The sequence below is a fragment of the Nanorana parkeri genome, unplaced genomic scaffold (assembly GCF_000935625.1).
Source record: "Nanorana parkeri isolate BGI_ZX_2015 unplaced genomic scaffold, ASM93562v1 scaffold44, whole genome shotgun sequence".
Taxonomy (NCBI): Eukaryota; Metazoa; Chordata; class Amphibia; order Anura; family Dicroglossidae; genus Nanorana; species Nanorana parkeri.
In genome coordinates, this window is record NW_017306312.1 from 850667 (window position 1) to 873254 (window position 22588).

General features: G+C 45.6%; 1 protein-coding gene across 1 annotated transcript in view; it reads left to right on the forward strand.

Annotated features, from left to right (window-relative positions):
• The first annotated feature begins 4111 nt into the window (after positions 1-4111).
• Positions 4112-22588, forward strand: part of WIPF1 (WAS/WASL interacting protein family member 1) — an 83648-nt gene continuing 65171 nt past the window's right edge. Inside the window, exon 1 of the mRNA XM_018572398.1 lies at positions 4112-4173. The gene's annotated coding sequence lies outside the window, so the exon portion shown is untranslated. The remainder of the gene's footprint in view (positions 4174-22588) is intronic.

A 22588-nucleotide genomic window follows, 5' to 3' on the forward strand; every position in this document is an offset into this window, starting at 1 on the left:
TCAGGTAAATCTGATCCGATGCCCAATGTTAGTCTATGGGCAGCCGAATCTAAACAGACGTGTGTCCCAAATACATACCATTACCCCCGACTGCGTCCAGGTCCAGAAAAACAGAGTTCCGTTTCGGGGGACCTGATCGTGGCGGATCGGGGATAATCTGATGTAAATGGACACATTTACAACTGATTCTTCATAGACCAACATAGTCCGTTAATTTTAGTCTTTTCCCCCAGTGCAAGATCTTAGTCTATGGGGAGTCTATAGAGTTGTGCTAAATGCGTGATATCTGTGTGTTTAGTGCATGCTATCGTACAGTGCACGTAGTGTGCAGTACTATGAGCTGGTGCGTTGCATTGCTATTCATTTGAATGGCACCCCAGCGTGCCTCCTGGCGGTATGTGTGGTATTGCAATACATGGTATCACAATACTGTGCATTGTGCTGCGGTGAAAAAAAGCCGTGCATGTGCTCCTCTTTTTCACTGCAATGCCATGTATTGCAGGACTGCATGTCGTGCTGCAATGCAAGGCCACCTGGAGGTGTGTTGGAATACCATTCAAATGAATGGCAACGCACCAAGAGCACACTACTGAACGCTAGGTGCACTGTGCGATTACTTAAATTTACCGCAACACTACGGTGTGAATACGTTCTAAGGATTTTTATATGATAGAAAGTGGGAAAACCTGAGTGAACCCCCACAGCTGACTGACAGAAATATTACCACTCTCTGATTTTGTTTCCATCCCTTTGCCGGGGCCTGACTTTCTATGAAATCCTGTAACGGGGGACTCTCACTGGAGAAGGAGATGGCAAAAGGTGGATCTTAGTTATGCAGCCAAGGAAAGTAAATAAATCAGAGAAGAACACAGAGAGTGACTTTCCTGGATAATGAGGGTAAAGAGGGAATCTTGTGGCTTCTGCTTTTACACACAATTTTTACTTTTTAAAGTTCAAAATGCTGTACAAGTGCATATTAAAGTAAACCTATCACAGGAGTACATTAGTAAATGTCACCCGAAAGAGAAGTATAGCCAAAAACAAAAAGGATTGGCTTTACTTCTCTTTTAAAGCGGAAGTAAAGCTGTAAGATCTAAGGTGAACTTTTCCGATAATGTACAAGTATGCACAGCATAGTGTGTACTCCTCTCTGCTGACCAATCTAGGCTACCAGTCCCTGCTCCATCCACCACCACCGCCATCATCTCCGCTCTTTCTTCCCGGTCCCCCCCTCCTTCTCTTTATACATTGGGCTGCCAATGAGTGATTTTCACTCATCCTCGTAGTTCTAGCCGATCTGTGACAATGTAACTGTCACAGGTCGGCTCAGTAGATCGGGAAGTGAGCGAACACATACCGGCGCTCGCTCACTTCTCGATGCTGTGATGGCAGAGAGCCGTGACAGGGGAGGGACTGGATTCCCCCCTCCCCTGTCCGATCCTCCAGAGCTGACTGGCGGAACGGACGGGGGAGGGGGCGGGTACAGCTGGTTCTGCCTCTAGATAGGCAGAGCCAGCTGTCACTCACGCAGTTGGGTGGATCCAGACATAATTGTCGGGATCCGCTTCAGTTGCGGCGTCTCAGTATACCGCTAGCTGTAACTTGCGGTATACTGAGCTGTGGGTGACGGGAGGACGCTAGTTTGTGTCCTCCCGTTACCCTTAGGAGAACTATGGGGAAAAGCCCTAACCCCGTAGTTCTCCTTTAAGGGGTTACTAAATTTAAACTTGTTCACGCTGGAAGGGAGGAGACTAAGAGGGGATATGATTTTGATGCACAAAATGTTTAGTGGTGATGGCAACATTAGCAATAAACTGTTTACGGTAAACTCCATAACAAAGACTAGAGGTCGCCACCTAAAACTGGTGGAGAAAAGATTTAACCAAAAGGGGCATAAGGGCTTTTTTTCAGTTAGAGCGGTTAAATTCTGGAACTCTCTGCCACAAGCAGTGGTATCAGCTGAGAGTATTGAAGCATTTAGATACCTTCCTCAGAGACCGTAATATACAGGGGTGCAGGTACAGGTATAGGTCTTTATTCAACCTCAAATACTATGTAACTATGCAACATATGGATAGAAGTTACATTGTCCTCAGCACTCAGCTCCATTACCGACAGGGAAGGACTCAGGGCAGTACACTACACAGTGCATGCCCGGTGCAGTGTACACAAGAAATAAAAAACTGCTAGAGGTGGGGCGCAGACATTTTGCAAATTCTCTTCTGCCAAAAAAACTCTACTTTCTAGCAGTATTTTTTTTTCAAAGTTTACTTCCGCATTATTGAATAAAGAGCTGTATTCATTTGTATAGTTTATGTCTGCCTGAGTTCAGCTTGAGCCCCCATTCACACTAAACATGCTGTGCGTCTTGGCATGCTTTTCCGCATTTGTTGCATGTCTGCATAGGGGGCCCATTCATTTTAATGGGCTGTCCTACGGCCAACAAATGCAGCAAAGAAGCTCATGCAGAAATTTCAGCTGTGAGCTTTGTGCATTTTGTGACCGCGTGTTAATACACACACCAAGATTCACATCTTGCTTGCTGCGTTTGGGTGCGCGTTCATGGGCGCAACTAGTAAATGGGGGATGAAAGTCCTTTTTTAATCGACCAATGAGAACACATCCTAAGGCAGCCTTTCTCACCCAGGGTGTAGTGGAACCCTGGGTGCCTTTTGGCTTTGTTGGGGTGCCTTCAAATGTGAAGGGGGGATCCTGATGTGAAGGGAACTCTGATGTGAAGGGGGTTCTGATGTGAAGGGGCCCTGATTTGAAGGGGGCTCTGATGTGAAGGTGGGACTCTGATGTGAATGGAGGCTCCTGATGTGAAAGGGGATCCTGATGTGAAAGAGGGACTCTGATGTGAAGGGAGGCTCCTGATGTGAAAGGGAGGCTCTGGATATGAAGAGGGTTCTGATGTGAAGGGGGGACTCTGATGTGAAAGGGGATCCTGATGTGAAGGGAGGACTCCGATGTGAATGGGATTTTTATGGGAAAGAACTTGAATATCCTTTCCCATCATTTGATGTGATGTAAAGGGGGAACTTCACATCATGTTTTAGTTTTTTTTTATTAGGCTCCCTCCTTAAAGCAGAATTAAAGCTGAAAAAATAAAAATGCTGAGAGGTTGGAATTTTTGGAGAAGAGACATACAAGTCTCTTCTGCCAAAACAAATCTTCCTTTCTTCCTCAGTGATTTTTTAAAATCTCCTGAGCATATTGTATGGTGAATGCGCAGTGCAGTGTACTCACTCAGCCCATTCACGGCATCTCTAAGATGCTGCATTTCATCATCGGTGGCTACCAAGTGGCCGAAGAGGACTTCTAATAACCCGGTAGTGTCGGCAATGAAGGACAGTGCTGAGGACCAAAGATTGATCTGACAGTACTAGAGAGGGGCACACTTCTAAGGTAAGCATACTTATACTTGCACACAGGGGAGGAAATACCACTGGTGCAGCCGGTATCTGCCCTGGAACAGCTGAGAAAGCATTGGAATGCTTCACCTATTGTGTGATCCGGTCCTGCTCCCGCCCCCCGGCTTGGGAGGGGGGACCAAGATAAAGTCTTGCACCAGGGCCCTTTGGTTAATAGGTCCGCCACTGCTTGCACATGTAGATAAAAAAAAATCAAAGCAGTTTACTTCAAGTTTAAATTCAATACCAGACCCCTATGTAGGATAAGGTATAGTATAGATTTAGGGGGAATGGTATAGATTTGGGGGGAACCGCACATTATTTCTCCCATTGTTAAATTGAAACTACTGGGGTGCCTCAAGATTTTGCATCCTCTTAACAGTAGGGAAATGCTGTGCTAAATGTTACAACTTGATACTTGTATCATTGTAAAGAGAATGTGGCTGTGTGAAGACACAGGGGATCTGCACCCTGTGTGTCCCTCATATGACAGAACACTGAGGTCCTATGTAAGTTCTCTCCCTGGCAATGTACTGAGCAGTCTCTGCTCCTCTGCTGGAATCATACATTTACAGAGCAGTCTAGATCAGCCACATGTGGGAACTGTTGCATCACTTCAATGTTTCCGGACTGAGGGGAAGTCAGAATTTTTTTTTTCTTCTGAACTCAGAGAGAAGTCTGGAAAACAAGACATTGCTGCCGGTGCCTGGGACTATCAGAGAGATCGGGGACCAGTCCTCAGCAGCTTTCCTCCTCACCGGTAAGTGACAAGCAGGCAGTAAGTGTGTCTTGGGGTCCCGGGTGTGGTATGGGGATCCCGGCTGTCACTTCTCAGGCTTCATCTTCTTCTGTTCCTCCCTTGCCATGTCATCCAGCGCTGCACATCTGCACGGACTCTATGGGCACAGCAGCCGCGACGATCCGCGCTGGTATTGCAGGTATTCGCTGCTCTGCACCAACTCATACCTAATACTCAATCTATAATCGATCATCTTTTATATTCTGCATTATTACTTTGGTTCTTGCCGCTGGTTTGCATCCGGTGGACTCTTTGAGGGAGACTTTTGTAATGCTGGCAGTGGAAGTTGCTAAGTTTGTTGGCAGTGTGACTGTTCACTTGTAGATGGAGCTGGGCCAGCACTGAGAAAGCAAAGGGAACCTGTACTGATAGATGTCACGATTGCGGACCTGCTAATGAAAATGCTAGTTGCCTCGCTGCCATGCTCTTTGAGGCTAGGTTCACACCTAAGCGACTGAGCTGTTTTCGTGCAGTTGTCACGCGTTTCTGTTCACATGACTTTACTTTGAAAACCGCGCAGTTGTCGCACGGTAGAAATCACCTGTCGCACAAGAAGGTGCAGGAGCGATTTTGGGGCGGTTGTCGCGCGGTTTGGGTTCCATAGACATCTCTATGCATTGAGAACCGCCCCAAAATCGCTCCTGCACCCTCTTGTGCGACAAGCGATTTCTAGCGTGCGACAAATCGCAAAGGTGTGAACAGCTTCCATAGACTTGCATGCAAATCTCTGTTTTGTGCGATATCGCGCACTAAAAACCGCACGATAAATCGCCTAGGTGTGAGGCTAGGTTCACACCCTGGCAAAACCTCACCGCGCGTCAATCGTGCACGATTCCGCATGGATTGCCGCGCGGTCAGGAGTAGCCAAAGTGTGAACCGATTGCGCTGTGGGTGACATTATTTTCTAATGGCACGCCAGTCACGCTGGGCAGATCGCGCGGTTTCCCGCCGCGATTCCGCCTGTGCTTCCGAACACGATCACGGCTAAAACAGTCGTGCGTCGTGTATCGCAAAAAGAAGGTACTTGTACCTTTTTCCTGCAATTGCCACGCAGATGTCACCCCATTGAAATCAACGGGGCCGTGCCGCAATTGCTGCGTCCCGGGTGCCATGGGGTGTAGTGCAGGTGTGAACCTAGCCTTAACCTAGCCTGAGTCCTTGACTTAGAACTAGTTGGCAGGCTCTGATGTTTGCTGCATGCTTATACAGGGTCAGTGATGCTTAAAGAAGAACTCCGGTTATGAATGTTCTTAACCCTTGCAGTGCTTGTTTTCATCTAAGGTCGTAAAAAAAAGTTATACTCGCCTGAAACTCACAGCCGGCTGGCTCCTAGACTGGTTCCTGCAGCCTCGCTCTCCCGACGCTCCAACCATGCAATGTCCCTCAGTGTCCTCATATCCTATACACTGTATAGGACATGATGACTCATAGGACCTTAGACCACCGGAGCGGAGGGGAAAGAGAAGCTCCAGGGAGCTAGGGTCTAGGGGTCTAGGAGCCAGCCGGCTATGATGTTCGGGTGAGTATAACTTTTATATTTGTGACCCTGGACGAGCACTTTAACCCTTGTAGTGTGGGGGGGGAGGGGTAGCCTCACTGCAAGGGTTACGAATATTTAGAGTTACAGAACTCCTGTCAGGTTTTTATTGCTGTCTGTGTCCCCATTAGGGAAATTCAGAATTTTATGGTGGCTGTTATCACCTGATCTTGAGTTGTCACCAGAACAGGAATAGATGGGAAGTCTTCCAATGGGAACACTAGTTCTGTTGACTTTGCTGACCACCAGGGATTTGCATTGTAATCTGTACAAAAGAAGCGCATGTGCTTTTTCCAGCGACAGGCGATTTACAGCTTACAATACAATGCTCAGGTGTGAACAGGGGCCATAGGAATGAGTGAGATTTCTTGTTTTACGCGTTTGGTTGTGCGTATTTATGTGCAACAAAATGTCTAGGAGTGAACAGGGCCCTACTGTGTAGATCTGCATCTCATGATCATCCCCTGCCAATCAGAATGAGATGATTTAAAGTTAATAACGTCACTTCTTGACTGGAGTTGAGATCTCATCACAAAAACAAAAAAAAAGGGCTCATTGCACTGATTTACTTACAGGGTGCATTTTTTACTTACCAAAGTGAACCCATGTCCACTTTAAACATCCAATCATGTTAGAATGGGACAACAAAATAGGAATTCCCTGAGCACATGCATACATAACTTTGCCAAGCTATGGAAATGATGTCCCTATTTGGAAGTTTAGCCCTAATAAGTCTGTGCTCCCTAGCAGGTGTCCAAACTCATTGAGGGCTGGTGCAGACCTAGGCGATCCGGGACGCACATACATCCAGGGGCCGCTCGATCGTGTGCAGTTGCATACAGCGGTTGCTGTGCGGCCCCTTTGATTTCAATGGGGATACATCTGCGCGGCAATCGCAGAAAAAAGGCACATGTACCTACTTTTGCAACACATGACGCACGGCTGTTTTAGTCCCAATCGTGTTTGATTGCACGGGCGGAATCGCGACAGGAAACCGCGCGATCCGATGACATGCCAGGCTCGGACTGCCCACCTGCAACTATGCAGTTTGCAATAAGGGGGCTTGAGTACGTAGAGCAATAACATGAAAAATGAAAGGCTGCTGTAGTTGTCACCTTTGTTTTTATTTTGGAATCAAAAGGATGAACAGGAGAAATGCAGATTAAAAACAAACAAATAATACACAGTTTAGTCCAGTTTGCTTTAACAGGGTAAAAAAAAACCTTTCTAATGCCTAAGGCCTCATTCACACACGAATCGGCCTGCACGTACAGCTCCATGCTGGGGCCGTACCAAGTAGCTGCCGGGAAGGACAGGTGCTGCGTGTGATTAGAACGCATGCATTGCATTTCTGGCCGGGACGCATACATTCACCAAGTATATGAATACGATCACCCGCACCCCTACGGACCTGCAAATGAGGTGAGCGTATGGGGGCGTACGGCCGCGTAGCCCCATAGAGAAGGACAGGGGCTGCGCACTAATCACACGCAGCACCTGTCCTTCCCGGCAGCTACTTGGTACGGCCCCAGCATGGAGCTGTACGTGCAGGCCGATTCGTGTGTGAATGAGGCCTTAATAATAAAGCAGTTATGTAAGATCAAAATGTTATTACTGTATGTAGTACATAAATGTCAGTAAGCCGTTATATTATGCTCTTCCAGAAAAACATCTAGTAGGCTTCCTACTTCTCTAAATGAAGTTCAAGTCCACCAGAATCTTTTATTTCCATTATATTAATGTAATGAAGAGTTTTTCCACCTGTAGATTTAACCACTCGGTCCTCATTATAATTAAAAGAGGTGCCAAGTTATAAAGGAAATAGATTTTAATGGGATCACTCTCTGTACTTGAATTTGCCTGTCAGTCTCAGTTTTTATATTCGAATTACATTGCTATAGGGATGCACCAATACTGATACTAGTATCTAACAGCCGGCTCGATGCTGATTGGCTGGGAAGCTGGTTTCCTGGCCAATCACAATCAAGCCTGCCAAACAACATGGAGCTGGCTTCCCGGGCAATCAGGAAGCTGGGTGGCATGTCATTATCTGCTGCCCGGCTTCCTGATTGCCAGGGAAGCCAGCTCCATGCCAGCAGAAGCACCAATATCGGTACTAGGTATCGGCGAGTACCGATAGCAAAATATCGGTACTCATACTCGATACCGAAAAACCGTTATCGGTGCATCCCTACGTTGCTAGAATGCATGGGGAAATACTGTGCATTACCAGAGGCACGGCTCTCTGTGCATTGCATTGTGGTGCCAGAGGGATCGCTTCACAGCGATTGGTTGAGGATTGGGTGAGTATAACAGGTTTTTTTTCCTCCCTAGACCAAAATAAGCAGTTAACCCTTGCTGTTCGAGAGTAGGTGTTAATAAACATTTTTCTCTGAGTTCTTCTTTAATGTAATGGATGGATTAGACCCCCACACTACATAGCTGTCGGTACAGGAATATTGTTCAGAGATTGTACAATCAGCTTGGTGGTTTTCTTTATAGCATGGTGGAACTAGAACTACAGTTTGAACGAGACATGTCGGTGATAAAAAACAAGTGTTTTGATGAATCTGGAGATGTTACTAAAAATGAAAAAAAACAAAAAAACTTTTCATAATTTTTCTTTATTTTTATGTTTATATTAACTTTTTGTTTTTATATTGACTTTTTTTGTTGTTGGTGTGAAAGCACAAAGGCTTGACAGTTCTGCCTTCCAAGACTGTGCATTCATTCTGACCTCTGTGGTGGACAAGTGGTTTGCTCATATTTTCTTTGTGGAGTCATGTGAGGTATCTGAGCTGAAAGCTGTTTTATGTCCTTATATATGCAGCTTCGTCTGCAAAGTAATTTCAAACTTGCTTGCTGAGGCCGTTGCGAAATAGGATGTCCTTACTCAGAGATCTGGTGCTCGTTTCTGCTAGCAGGAAGTATCCTTACTGCTCTCGTCAGTTACATTGCTTAGATTGCATTTCCTATGATGAACTCCTGCCAGTCAGGTTATCATAGCATTTATCATAGTCAGGTTACCTGCCAGGTTTACCTGCCGGTCAGGTTATCATACCATTTATTCTGCTTCTACATGTTCACTAAAGCAGACTTTCTCAGTCGGGGTTTAGTGGAACCCTAGGGGTTCCTCCAGGAGCTGCTAGGGGTTCTTTGAGAAATTATCAATTCCTGCTTTCAGATAAGTAACCATTGAGAGCAATTATCTTTTTAGCTATCTCTAAGTGGACAATCTTCCCATTGATCACCAATCTATGGGCATTCTTGCCACTGACCACCAATGTAAGGGTATTCTTCCCACTGACCATCAATGTAAGGGTGTTCTTCACTGACCACCAATGTAAGGGTATTCTTCCCACTGACCACCACTGTAAGATTGTTCTTCCCACTAACCACCAATGTAAGGGTATTCTTCCCACTGACCACCAATGTAAGAGTGTTCTTCACACTGACCATCAATGTAAGGGTATTCTTCCCACTGACCACCAATGTAAGGGTATTCTTCCCACTGACCACCAATGTAAGGGTATTCTTCCCACTGACCACCAATGTAAGGGTGTTCTTACCACTGAACACCAATGTAAGGGTATTCTTCCCACTAACCATCAATGTAAAGGTATTCTTCCCATTGACCACCAATGTAAGGGTATTCTTGCCACTGACCACCAATGTAAGGGTATTCTTCCCACTGACCACCAATGTAAGGGTATTCTTGCCACTGACCACCAATGTAAGGGTATTCTTCCCACTGACCACCAATGTAAGGGTATTTTTGCTGTTGACCATCATTGTACGAGCATTCTTCCCAGTGGCCACCAATGTAAGGGCATTCTCCACACAGACCACCAATGTGAGAACATACTTCCTTTTTACCACCAGTCTAAGGGCGTTGTTCCCACTGACAGCCAATGTAAGGGCGTGGTCATATTCCCCAACCCCCCATCCTCAAACTGCCCCTCCACTTATTTGAATTGCGGGTTGCTTGTCCATGCATCCTTCTGTGTGTATTTGAAATCGGTGTAGCTGCATAACATTAGGTCCATACCTCTATATGGACCTGGTTCTGAGATGTAAGCATATAGGAGCGTGTGCATGTTCATTGCACCTGCTATGCACTGATGGCAGTTACAATGTTCTGCAGACCTGAATACAAAACAAATGAATAAATTCAGATTTTATTCTTCTATCAATGTGGGTGCATTTATAATTTTTTCAGAAGGTGGACATTTGCTATTTTCAAACGCTAGCATGTAGGTAAAGTAGTGGGGAGGAGTTTAACGGGTCTATTTATAAACAATTTGCAGTCATTCGCCCTGCAAATCTCTGTGAATTTTTGTTCTGTGCAAATAAAGGCAAAACAAATGTTTTCAGTATATTTTCTTTTCAGGTTGTGTAATGTAATCCCACATTATGGCCCTAGATTGAGCCGAGGAGTGTAGAAAATACATATTTATAGTGTTCGGGCGGTTAAGAGTTAAGGCATTGGGGATGATTTATAAAAGGAATAGAGACTTTTCAATGTTCACTAATCTTTGTAAATAAGATAAAGCTGTGTTTTTTAAGTTGCTTTGGAGTGTAAAAGGATTCAATCCTCTGATTTATTTATTCTGACTCCAATTGTTGAAATAGTAATGTATCCCTTCCTGAGACCTCTATGCCTGGCCTGTAAATAGCAGATACAGTCACTGCAAACAGTCTTCAGATAGCTGAACTCACCAAGTACTTTTCATCCACAAGGTTCTTTATTGGATGCAGTAGATTCTGGCAAACAATAGGATGTTGCAGATGGTTGATATGACAGTATTTGAAGGTCAAAATAGGATAATGCCTTCCTCTCCTCATGTGGCCACAAAATGGCTGAATCGAACACAGAGGAAGTGTATTAACTATACTAATACACAATAAACATCAATGCAAGTGCATTGCCATATAACTGCAGAGGCAGCACATTATTGCTTCTTTATCTCGATTAGGGGGAAGGAGGGGGTACCCTTAATTTCATGCCCCGTAAATAGAACATGAAGTGAGAGAAAAATCTTTCTTTAGTAATGGTAAATACTATCTTCAACAGTTGTCAAAGGTGTCCCCTTTAGAGGATATGCTTTCTACCTTAGTGCCAGTGACAACCAGTGGTATCACAAGGGGGATGCGGGGACTGCGGCCTGCACCCGGTTGTCACCATTGCAGGAGTGACACCAAAATGACTGACAGTCATTTTGGTGTCACCCCCTCTAAAAAGTCGGGTACTCGGTCATGGACCGAGAGCACGACAGTGTCAGGAGAGAGGAAGGGACCCGGCGGCATACCTTATCCCGCCGGGTGAACGTCCCCTCCTCTCCCTGCCGGCGTCCATCCCCAAAATGGCCACCGGCAGGCATCAATCAGATGGCCGCGCATGTGCGATGACAACACGGCGGGGTGTCACCCGGTCTAGAGACCGGGTGACACCCGGCCTCTGGACGCCCCTGGTGAAAACTGTATAATTTCAGATTTAAACTCACTTACTGTATTCAGGACAATGGTCAGGGCAGGAAGTGAATGTAGATGTCCCAAAGGAACACAGATAGCAATAAATACCTCACAGTGGTTCTAATGCCCCCTCCCAATCCAAAAGTGTAAAAATAGATTGGCTAAAGTTGTATTTGACTGGTTTGGGTAGGGCAAGGTTAAGTATTAACACATGCTAGTGTAAGTGACAGCTTAGAACATGGGGGTAGTTAGGGGAGGTGCAGGATGTATACTTGTTTTCAGCACTGCGAGCTCTGTGATAAAAAAAATATCACTGAAAACTAACACACTGCGATCAAAGTGTCTCTGGATGGTTTAACACTGTTGGATGATTCAACCCTCTGATGTCCATCCAAAACGAATGTGTCAGTTTTGATTGGACAGAACTTTCAATCCAAAGGTCTGCCTGGCCCTGCTAGAAAGTAACCTTTGGGTCTAGGTGTGTGGTCCATGGCGTGTAAATTGGAACTTTAACTTGCACCTTAGAAAGCAGTGCTATGGGAGTGCTAAAGTTAGCCTTTAACTTGTAAAGAGTTACACAGTTCCCAGAGTGTATAATTAACTGGGATGGCTTTCATTTACGGAACTGGAACCAATAACTAGAAGCATATCAAATGTTGCTTCTTGTATCCAAAAATCTGCACTATGAGCACTGGAATCTGAAAGTTTGGATATGCATGCTGACTGCGGGTAAAAGGCAACAGCTCTTATTAGCAACACTTTGATCCATAAGTCTCAGTTAGCACCCGACCAACTGAATTTCATTACATAGAATATGAATCATTATGGAATCTATTACTACAGGGCTGGACAAATCCCATCAGCCAGGTCACCAGTGCTAAAGCGCTGCAGAAACTGTTGGCGCTATATAAATCCTGTATAATAATAATTAGAGCTGGTGTCTAACTTTTGAGGTTTTCTCTAGTTGCTGTCAATGGAGCTGGCTCCTAAAAAAGTCCTGCTGGCTCCTGAAATGGACAGACTGGCTTACGAATTTCATATTGATTTGTCCACCCCATTTTACTATATGTTGTATTCCAGAGTCTATTCATAAACAATTTGCAGAGGCATTCATTCTGCAAATCTCTGTGAACGTTCGTTCTGTTTAAAAAGGGCAAAAACAAATGTTTTTATTTTATTTTTTTAGGTAAATGGTATGTAATACCACATTATGCCCACTAGATGGAGCTAAGGTGCATAGGAAATAAGTATTAATTTCCTATGTTACTCAGCCCCATCTACAGGCTATAATGTGGTATTACATTACATTTAACATGAAAAAGACGATTAAAAGAGAAATAGTGTTTTCCCCCATTGTTCTCTTAAGAGTCACGGGAGGACATATACTAGCGTCCTCTCGTGACCCAAAGCTCAGTATATTGCAAGCCACAACTCACGGTATACTGAGACTGTCGCAGCCAGGACTTATCCAGACAATGCTGTCGAGATCCACCCAGCTGCGTGAATGACAGTTGGCTCTGCCTATCTAGAGGCAGTGCCAGCTGTACCCGCCCCCTCTCCCGTCCGTTCCACCAGTCAGCGCTGAAAGATCAGTGCAGGAAGGGGGAGAATCCCTGCAGGGAGCCGTGACAGTCACGGCTCTCTGCAGGGAGATGTTCAAAAAGTGAGCGAACTTCTCGATCTATTGAGCCGATGTGTGACAGTTTAATTGTCACACGTCGGCTCGAACTATGGGGATGAGTCATTTTCACTCACCTCATAGTTCTCCTTTAACTAAGAATGCTAGCGTTTGCATCTATTCACACAGGATGAAAGTTCACAGAGATTTTGCAGGGCGTATGGCTCTGCACATTACTTACATATACACCCCTATGTGTATACAGACATAGATAACAAAGTATTCTGCACTCTGTACCAATAATACTGGTGCTTATGCATGAGCTTATGAGATTGTAGGAACCAGCTTCCTTGTTTCATTCTCAAACCATGGATTGTAGGACTAACGGTTGGAAGCGGATTTGTTTCTATTGCCAGCAAGATATTTTCTCCTAGCACAATTTTCATACACAAGCCCTATTATAAGTTAATAAATGACATGGCTGTGCTCAAACCAAGCAATATTCTCTAGAAATTCCTTTTCTCTGAACTCTTCAAACCCAAGGGAGTCCTGGGAAACTTGGGGCTGTTGGCAAACATACCCTATTGTATTGTGGTTTAGCGGTATTGGGCATAGATAGCAGCAGCATATTCTATGATAGAGTTTGTGATTGACATGATCTTTAACCACTTGGGTACCAGCTTTTAATGCCCCTTTCATGGCCAGTTTTCAGCGCTGTAATAGTTTGACTTGACAATTTGACAGGCATGCAACACTGTATCCAAATGAATCTAATATTATTTTTGAGACAAATAGAGCTTTCTTTTGGTGACATTTCAAAACTACTTTTTTTACAATTTTTTACTATTATTTCGGCAATCGTTCGTTTGCTATACTAACCGACCAATTTTTGATGAGACGGAAATATTCGTTTGACCTATGCAGAGAAAGTATTGCTTTAGCTAGGCAGCTTTCCTTTTGCACATGTGCCCTGTTCTTGGGGAGATTTTGAACGAACGAAAACCCCACTCATTCATTGAATTTCATTCGGTCAGAGAAACATTTTCCAACCTGACCATACGAAAAGTTTTGTTCACATTAGCATAAACTAAAATCGGTGCCTTACCATCAACTGTTGTGCACGATTTCCAAACGAACATCTCACAATGTATGGCTACCTTAAATGGACAGGGGACACAACGTGGCATGATGCAGATTAAGGCCTCATGCACATTTACCCTTTAGGCCTCATTCACGCCAGAAAAGGCCGGCACGTGCAGCTCCGTGCTGAGAAAACGGCCGCATCGGGCATCTCTCGGGAAGGACAGGTGCTGCGTGTGATTAGTGCGCAGCCCCTGTCCTTCTCTATGAGACTACGAGGCCGTACGCCTCCCTACGCTCACCACAAGTGCAGGTCCGTACGGGTGCGGGTGTCGCGGCTCGGACGCAGACAGGATCAATCCAGTCAGTGTACGAGTACGGACACCCGCATCCGCACCGACGTGCAGGGCAGGTGAGTGTAGGGAGGCGTACGGCCGTGTACTCCCATAGAGAAGGACGGGGACTGCGTACTAATCACACGCAGCACCTGTCCTTCCCGGGAGCTGCCCGATACGGCCGTGTACGCAGCACGGAGCTGTACGTGCCGGCCTTTTCTCGTGTGAATGAGGCCTAAAGGGTAAATGTGCAGGATAAGGGTGGCGAAGGGGTTAAAGTGCAACTAAAGCCAAAACTTTTTTAAAGTTTTGGACAGACTGGAGAGTGATTAGAACACCTGTCAGGTTATTTATTGCTGTCTGTAGGCTTTCTCTCCCCCCCCCCCCCCCCCATTGGGGAGATTCACCCTCTCTATTGGTCCTGGTGACTGTTATCACTGAAAGTGAAAGTAGATCCCAAATTTGGGGGAGTCATCAGAACAGGAACAGATCGGAAATCCTCCAACTGGGACACTAGTTCTGGTGACTCCACTTACCACCAGAGATTTCCCTGTCTTTGGAGGGATTTTCTCTGGCTATCGGAGAGGAAGTGAAGGGACGCAGATGGCAAAAAAAGCTGACAGGGGTTATAACCCTCCTTTACTGCATGTAAAACCAAAAAAAAAGTTTGGGCATCAGTTCTTCAATATACAGATCACAATACAGAGACAGGGTGCAGATCAGATGTGTATGAGTGGAAGAGGGTGAAAGGGTTAAAAATAGTCTTACAGTGTTTGGAAATTAATGAATGAATGGATCAGCAGCTGCTGTTTGACCCATTTATTCATTCCCCATTCTTAAACGACTATGATCCTCTTGGTGGAACGGCTGCCAGAAGACTTTTCACTAGGGCTGGTAATGATTAAAATTTTCGTGTTCGATTAATCGAAATTTTGTTTAATCGATTAATCGATTAATTTCGATTAATTATAACACACATACACCCGCCGATCGCCTATATGTGAAACACCCGGTAACGGGTGTGTGCATTTAGCGGGTCTTTTCTGCCCGTGCGTGCCCGCTAGGGGGCGCGCGCGAGCAGAAAAAAATTGCCGTCTGGAGACGGCAACCCGCAGATGCTGCAGTGCCGTCCGTCCGTTTTTTTACTACGGGCGGACGGCAAGAGGTTAATCTCACGTGCCCCACTAAATATGGCCGCCGATTGATTGGGGCAACTGAGAATAATAACGTGCTGGATTAGTGTGATCCTAGTTCATTTTATCACTTCATTGCTGTGCTGTATGTGTATAGGCCAATGCCTTGGCTGGCGCTCGTGCAGAAAGTTTCTTGGGCAAACTCACTGGCCCAAGTGGCTCCGTCGGCTAACGGAGGGGAGAGGAGACTCCTCCCCCTTCCCTTCGTTAACCGTCACGGACATCGACGTCACCGGACTCCTCCCCCCTTCCCTTCTTTAGCCGACGGAGTCACTTGGGGAAGGGGGGAGGAGTCCGGTGACGACGATGCCCGTGACGTCACCAGATCGCCGACGGGACTCCCGGAAGCCGGCGGAGAGGCGAGTGTTTTCATTAGCGATCAAAATAATTTTAATCGATCAAAAAGTTTAACGATTAATTGAGAAATAATCTTTAATTTCCACAGCCCTACTTTTCACTACTGACATTTTTAAATGGTGGATGGGGGAGCAATAACAGTTCACCAATCCATTGTTCATAAACTATAATGAAGGGTTAAAGAGGCACTGCCTCCTTGCCCATACAGGGCAAAGTGACAGTGTCCCTGCAGAGAGACCATCTAACCCACTTATTGTCACCTTGCTAACACTGACTTGCTGCTGCTTGCAGCCAGCCCTCAAATCCTAAGGCCCGGTTCACACCGTCACACCGCGCGTTCCTACGCTCTGCAAAACGCTCAAACACTGAAATCCCATTATTTCCTATGGGTATGGTTCACACCTGGGCGTATTACAGGCCGTATGAACGCGCTACAAAATGCCCTACGCCCAAAGAAGTACAGGAGCTTCTTTGGGGCGTTTTTGTCGCACGTATCCATTGGGATACAGCCAGGTAGCCCTCGGAAACGTGTGTTTGTCGCACTTTTTTTGCCCGCGAATCGCGCGACAAACGCGCATATTCGATACGCCTAGGTGTGAACCCAGCCTTAATGTTACCTGGGACTAACACAAGGGGGAGCGGCGACCTCTCTCCATCAGTCATGTGACAGTGCTTGGGCCTAGTGATTGGCTGCTAGATACACTGTTGCAGGAGCGGAGGTCACTACCTGTAAGCGCTAAATATAATGTATATAATGTGGCTGGCTGCAACAGAGTGCTGGCAAGGAGAGTATGTTGAGGCCAGAACCAGGAGAAACAAAAGTCATGAGCCCCAAGAAGTCAGCAGACCGGGAATTTCAAGCTGCATAGCAGAGGAAGAGTAGCACATTACAGTGTAGACCCCCTTCCCGACCTTTCAACCAATGTCCACTTACATGGTGCCTATTAAACACTCCAAATATGTCAGGCATGTTATTAATGCCAGGCTATACAAAGCGCATTCTTCAGTTATCCTGCACAGATGGAATTTCTTTCTGGCCAAGGAAATTATGTAAATGTCATGCATACAATGTTAAGTGTTTCATTTTGATGCCAAGATGGCAAATCCACAGATTGGACTGTTCATTCCTGTTTTATTCGGCACTGTGCACCCAGCGGACATTTCATTTTGGGCTTATGCTGTAGAATGAGACAGAGACAGCTGCTGAGGGGTGTAGCAGAACACAGCACATCATTCTGTTACCAGTCACAGTCCACAATGCCTCTTAAAGTGCCAGGGCAGCTGTGCGGCACTGACAGCTGCTTCTCTTAGGCAGCTGTATGTGTACTTGTGCTGATCGCTATTCAAAGTGCCCGCCAACCCCAGATATCCTAAACTAACATTTTTGTGTTACTGACTAGCTGTGAAACTCTTGTATAATGGCTTCCCCGACAATATAAAGGTGCCAGAACTACTATACTGTAACATATAGAGTTGTGCATAACAAAAACTCCTAACAATATATTAATATTAAACTCTATCTATGGTTAAAAACTAAAAAAAAAAAAAAAATTCTATATTCAATTTCCTTAAGTTCTATCCCACTCATAATATCCATCTAGAAGTTTGTAAACATACATAATGTAGATGCCCATTGAATGTACTTCCTCAATGCACTGACACAATTCCACTCAGCCCTGTGAATATGCACTTCCTTGCTCACAACACTCACAGAGTCTGCCTTCTGAACTACAACTCAGGGGTCTATTCACGAAGCTGCCGAGGGCAGCCGAGTGAATGACCGATCTGAAGTGAAGTGAGCCGAACACTGTTCGGCTATTCACTTCAGGCTGGTACGGCTAATTTCAGCCGAGCGGCATTCGGCTCGGCTGTTCTGCTCGCTCCCTCAGAGGTACCGAGCAGAACAGAAAAAGAGTGAAAAAAGTTAAAAAAGGCCGGCAGGAGAGAGAGGGAGCGCTGACAGGTGTGATCAGAGCCGCCGCGGCCAACTTGCGGCCAGCCTCATTTTTCCACCCCCCCGCTTGCACTGTCAAGCAATTGCTTGACCTGCCTATATGGTAGCGTCGGGCCTGTGGGCAGACGGAAGGCAGCACTCACTACATACTGTAAAAGGGATTTTGTTCAAGTAAGCTTTGATTGTATTATCAAAGACAACTCTAGTATGTATTGCTTTTACAATGCTGGGACTAGAGGATATGCTGGGACTTTACAGCTTCTTTAAGTGCTTATATTGTGCAGGAACATAATTTGTTTTTAGAACCGCCTTCTATGTCCCTCTGGGCAGTGAAGACAGCCATCGCACTTCGCAGGCAAAATGGTCATTGAGAAGAGCAGAAAAGGACAGAAGACTACCCAATGGCCATCAGGGATCAGGTCCCTTTTTCTTAGACTATGTTCACACCATGTCTGGAGCAGATCTGAAGCAGATCTGCAAACGCAGTGCCGTGCATTTTTGCCGCGTTACGGTGCGTTTTGATGCGTTTACAAGCGTTGCAGTGCGTTCCGGACCAGAAAATTAGACAAGTAGGATTGTTTTTTGTCTGGTACGAAACGGACTGCGCTGGTGTGAACAGAGTGAATGCACGGGATCGCACAGATCACATTACAATAATAGTTGCAAAAAGGTATGCACTGAAAATACAATAAGGTGAATTTATCAAAACTGCAGCAGGCAAAATCTGGAGCAGTTGCCAATAGTAAGCAATATTCTTCTCTTTTCAGTTTGTTCTTTTAAGCTATGAAAGTGAAATATAGAAACTGATTGATTGCCATGGGCAACTGCTCCAGATTATGTCTGCATCATTTTTGATAAATTACCCCATTATAGTTTTCTATTAAGTCAGGGGTAGGCAAACATGGGCCCTACAGCTGTGGTGAAACTACACATCCCATGAGGCATTTCCTGTGACTTCCAGAGGCAGATGTATGATGGGATTTGTGGTTTCACCACAGCTGGAGGGCCAAAGTTTGTTTACCTCTGCTTTAAAGTGACCCTGTCACTATGGAACTCAAACTGAGGAACATCCAAAAAAATACACCCAGCAATGATTACTCGTACTTAGGCCCCATTCACACATAGGTGTAGCTAGGAATGCTTGTTGCTGTGACACACTTTCACGGGTGTTTGTTTCCTGCGTTTGACATGCGGGAAAAAAACTAAATTTGCTTGGCCATGCTTGGGGTTAGCCATTAACTAGTAATGGCATAACAAGCATGTTACACTTTTGTGTGCGTTTGACAAGCGTTCCCGATATGCCTATGTGTGAAAGAGGCCTTACCTTTCTAATGGGCAGTGACTCCAGCCTTCGCCCCCTTTAAGAACTACAGCCCCCCTGCAATATGAAACGTCTTGGGGTGTTAAATGCCTGGTCCCCGGTGTGCTGTGGTTCCTCTCACCCGCCCGTGTCACTTCACTGGCCTATATGTTTCGGGTAGCATGGGTGGGCCTAGCTCTCCCACAGTTAGCCCCACCAGTAGGGTAAGTATGGGTAATCTTCTTTAGAAGGGTGCTACTTTCTCAGTTGAAGTGCCCCAGTGACAGGGTCTCTTTAAATATCTATTTTTCCCCTCTGTGAAAGTGCTACATACATGTCAGCTACAAGGTAGCGGATGTATGAAGTTTCAATGTCAAATATGCAACATGAGAAATGCTAAAGAAATTATTATTAAAAAAAAGACTTTAAGGAACTGTGCTGCTCATGGTTTATGTCTCTTTCTGGTAACCGAGTGTCTGTCGCCATAACAGGAAGAGAAAGGATTTGCTCATAACTCTGTGGAGAAGTAAACTTGTACGGTTTAGCTCTCTCTTGTATACCCTGAAAGAAAACATTGTGCAGAAACAACAACAGTTTTCACTTTGTGTCACCAGGGAAAATGTTTGCATTTCTCTTCTATGTATTGCTTTTTTTTTTTAAGCAAGTATTTCTTTATTGTGGTATTTATGATACATAACATACAGTAGTCAATGCAGGATCAATACAAGATAAGTATAATCTGGGGGTCAACCGACCACCCAGGCAGTTACGTCATATAAGCATCTGTAACTAATATCATGAAAACCTGCATAACCAAACAGCAATAGATGCATAACATTTTTCGAGAGTACATCTCTATAGTAACAGGTAACTGCAATTAAACAAGATGACATGAGAGCTAGGATAATACTGGAGGGGAGGAGGAAGGGTAAGGGAAGGGAATGGTAGGGTGTGGTGTGTTTACCAACTACAAGGTCACCAAAGTTGTCTGTGTCAAGGTATGTTGGTTGTAAACAGGTATGGTCGAAGCGCATAGCAACCGATATCTTTTGTTTTCTGGAAGTTTACCAATTAGAGTATGTGAAAGGTGAGGTGGTCAATCCATTAGGGCGAAGAGGGATTGCAGTATGATGTTAAGGTAATAGCAGTGATAATGTGGAGCTCCCCCAACCAGTCCTATGGGTAAGAAGGGTCTCTATTGTGTAAGTACACATATAAGGGTAACAGAGAAAGCTCATAAAACATCAAGTTCGCCTAAGGAGCCCGTGGATTTAGCCAGTAAGTACCATTTGGAATATTGAAACAGCGACATCACATCTTTCAATTGAGGGGTGGTCATTTCGAGTATCAAGTACGGTGTCCAGGTCTTAAAGAATCTGTCTGTTAAGTGTTGGCTATGCTTGGTGTCGAGTTTCTGGATGAGCATAAGGCGGTGTAGGGTGGTTTTAACATCTGTCAGTGTGGGGGGATTATTTAGCAGCCAGGCTCTAAGAATTAATTAGGTAGCACATAAAGTTAGTGGCACGCATGGTTATCCCTGAGCTCCATGCGCACCAGGGGTGGTAAAATCCAGAGTAGGTGTTAGAAGAAGCGTCGGTTGCAGTGCAAATCAGGTTTGCGGGAGCACCCCGTGAAACATCTCCCTGCAATAAATGGGGGAAGGTGGGAGGTAGGAGGTGGGTAAAGGGGTTGGGACATGTCATCGGTAACGCGTGAACCAAAAACATAGAAAAAAGTAGTAATACGTCAGTTCTAGTATGCGACTTCCTTTTTTCCCTGAGGCGGGTGTGTGGTTTTAAAAATTGGTGAACCCTAGGAATCCACGTGGATCGGGTTCTCGTATTCATCTGTATTATAACTCTAGTGGCGAGCTCCGTCCCTGGAGCAATGTCCCAGTATAGACGTTGAACACGGATCGGACCTTAATTGAGCTGCGTTTATAATAATGCCTCATGCTTTCTTTTTCCGTGGAGGACTATCAGACACTGATTGAGTGTTTAGGTTGAGCAGGGATTTAACGTAGGCCTGGGCCGTGGGCGCAGAAGTGAATGATTTAGTGTGACCATCAGGTGTTACTATGCGGAGTATAGCCGGGTCCACCATAACCATCAGGTGTTACTATGCGGAGTATAGCCGGGTACACCATAGTAAATTTAATGCGTTGTGCCACCAGCATCTGGCATGACTCGTGGAGCGCTTTCCGTTGCTTGGAGAGGACAGCCGAATAATCCGCAAATAGAAGGAGTTTATGACCTCCGGCGATCAGGTGATGTTGGGCTCGGTAGGCCATGATTATGTCACGTCGATCAGCAAAATCCAAGTAGCGTACTATAACAGGCCTTGGCTTTTGCTGATCCCTGGGTGGGCCGAGTCTATGGGCCCTCTCCACTTTGCAGGGTGCAAGCATGCCTAAAGCCTGGGGTATTGTGCGGGAGCAAAAGGTGTGTAGTTCTCCCGGGGGGATCGATTCTGGGAGGCCAATTATACGCAAGTTGTTACGCCTCAGTCTATTTTCAAGGTCATCCACCTTGTCTAACAGATAGCCAACTTGCTTATGCTCATCGTTTTGTGTGACTTGTAGGACCTGCATTCGATCCTCCTGTTCCCCCATTCGTTGTTCCACAGTGGTCATACGTGTGGATTGCTGCTCTAGCGCCTGATTTATCCCTCCCATATGCTGTTGTATGGTATCGGTGATGATGGCGGCCAGATCAGCCTTTAGGAATGAAGCCACCGCTGAGGCCAACGATTGATAGTCCTCTCCAGCTTGAGGTAAAGGGGATATATTAGGAGGCGACTCACCCGTTGCGTCTGTCTGCATGGTGTCCCTGCTTTCACTTTGTGCCGCCATGTCAGATGCTTCACGTGGCGCTTCAGTCAGCGGCAAGATGTTCCGTTTCACTGACTGAGGCCGCGAGACAAACTTGTCCATCGTCTGCAGGTCAGTGTGGTGTTCGCTACTGACAGGGTATGCCGGTTGTGTTTGCAGTCCGTGTTCGGTAGATTTTGAAGAGATACGGGACGGAGCTCTTTCACACACCTCTAGTCCATCGGGCGCCGGAACCGGAAGTTCGTTTTGCTTTTTAAACATAGAACCCTTACGGCCCATTCAGGGCTGAACTTCAAGCAAGCGGCAAGCTAGGCAGTTGAAATATCGGTATGGAAGCTGCTAAAAGATGTGTAACTGCACGGTTCTTCTATCTGTCAACAAAGTCCAAATCCCATTCGCACTGCCACGGTCTCAAAATCACAAGTTATATGTGGTGCCCAGGTGACCACACTGATGGTGCCGTGCAAAACACTAATAGTAAATAAAAATAATTCACCGGCACACACTTGAAGGGTTTTTAAAGTATTGATATGTTTAATCAATACCCAATGTCACATACTGTCATACGGTGCTAACGTTTCGGGTCCGCACAGGGACCTTTCATCAGAGCGGATCCGAAACATTAGCGCCGTATGACATCATGTGACCAGAGGCGTAACTAGAAACCTCAGGGCCCCGGTGCAAGAAACCATTAAAGCCC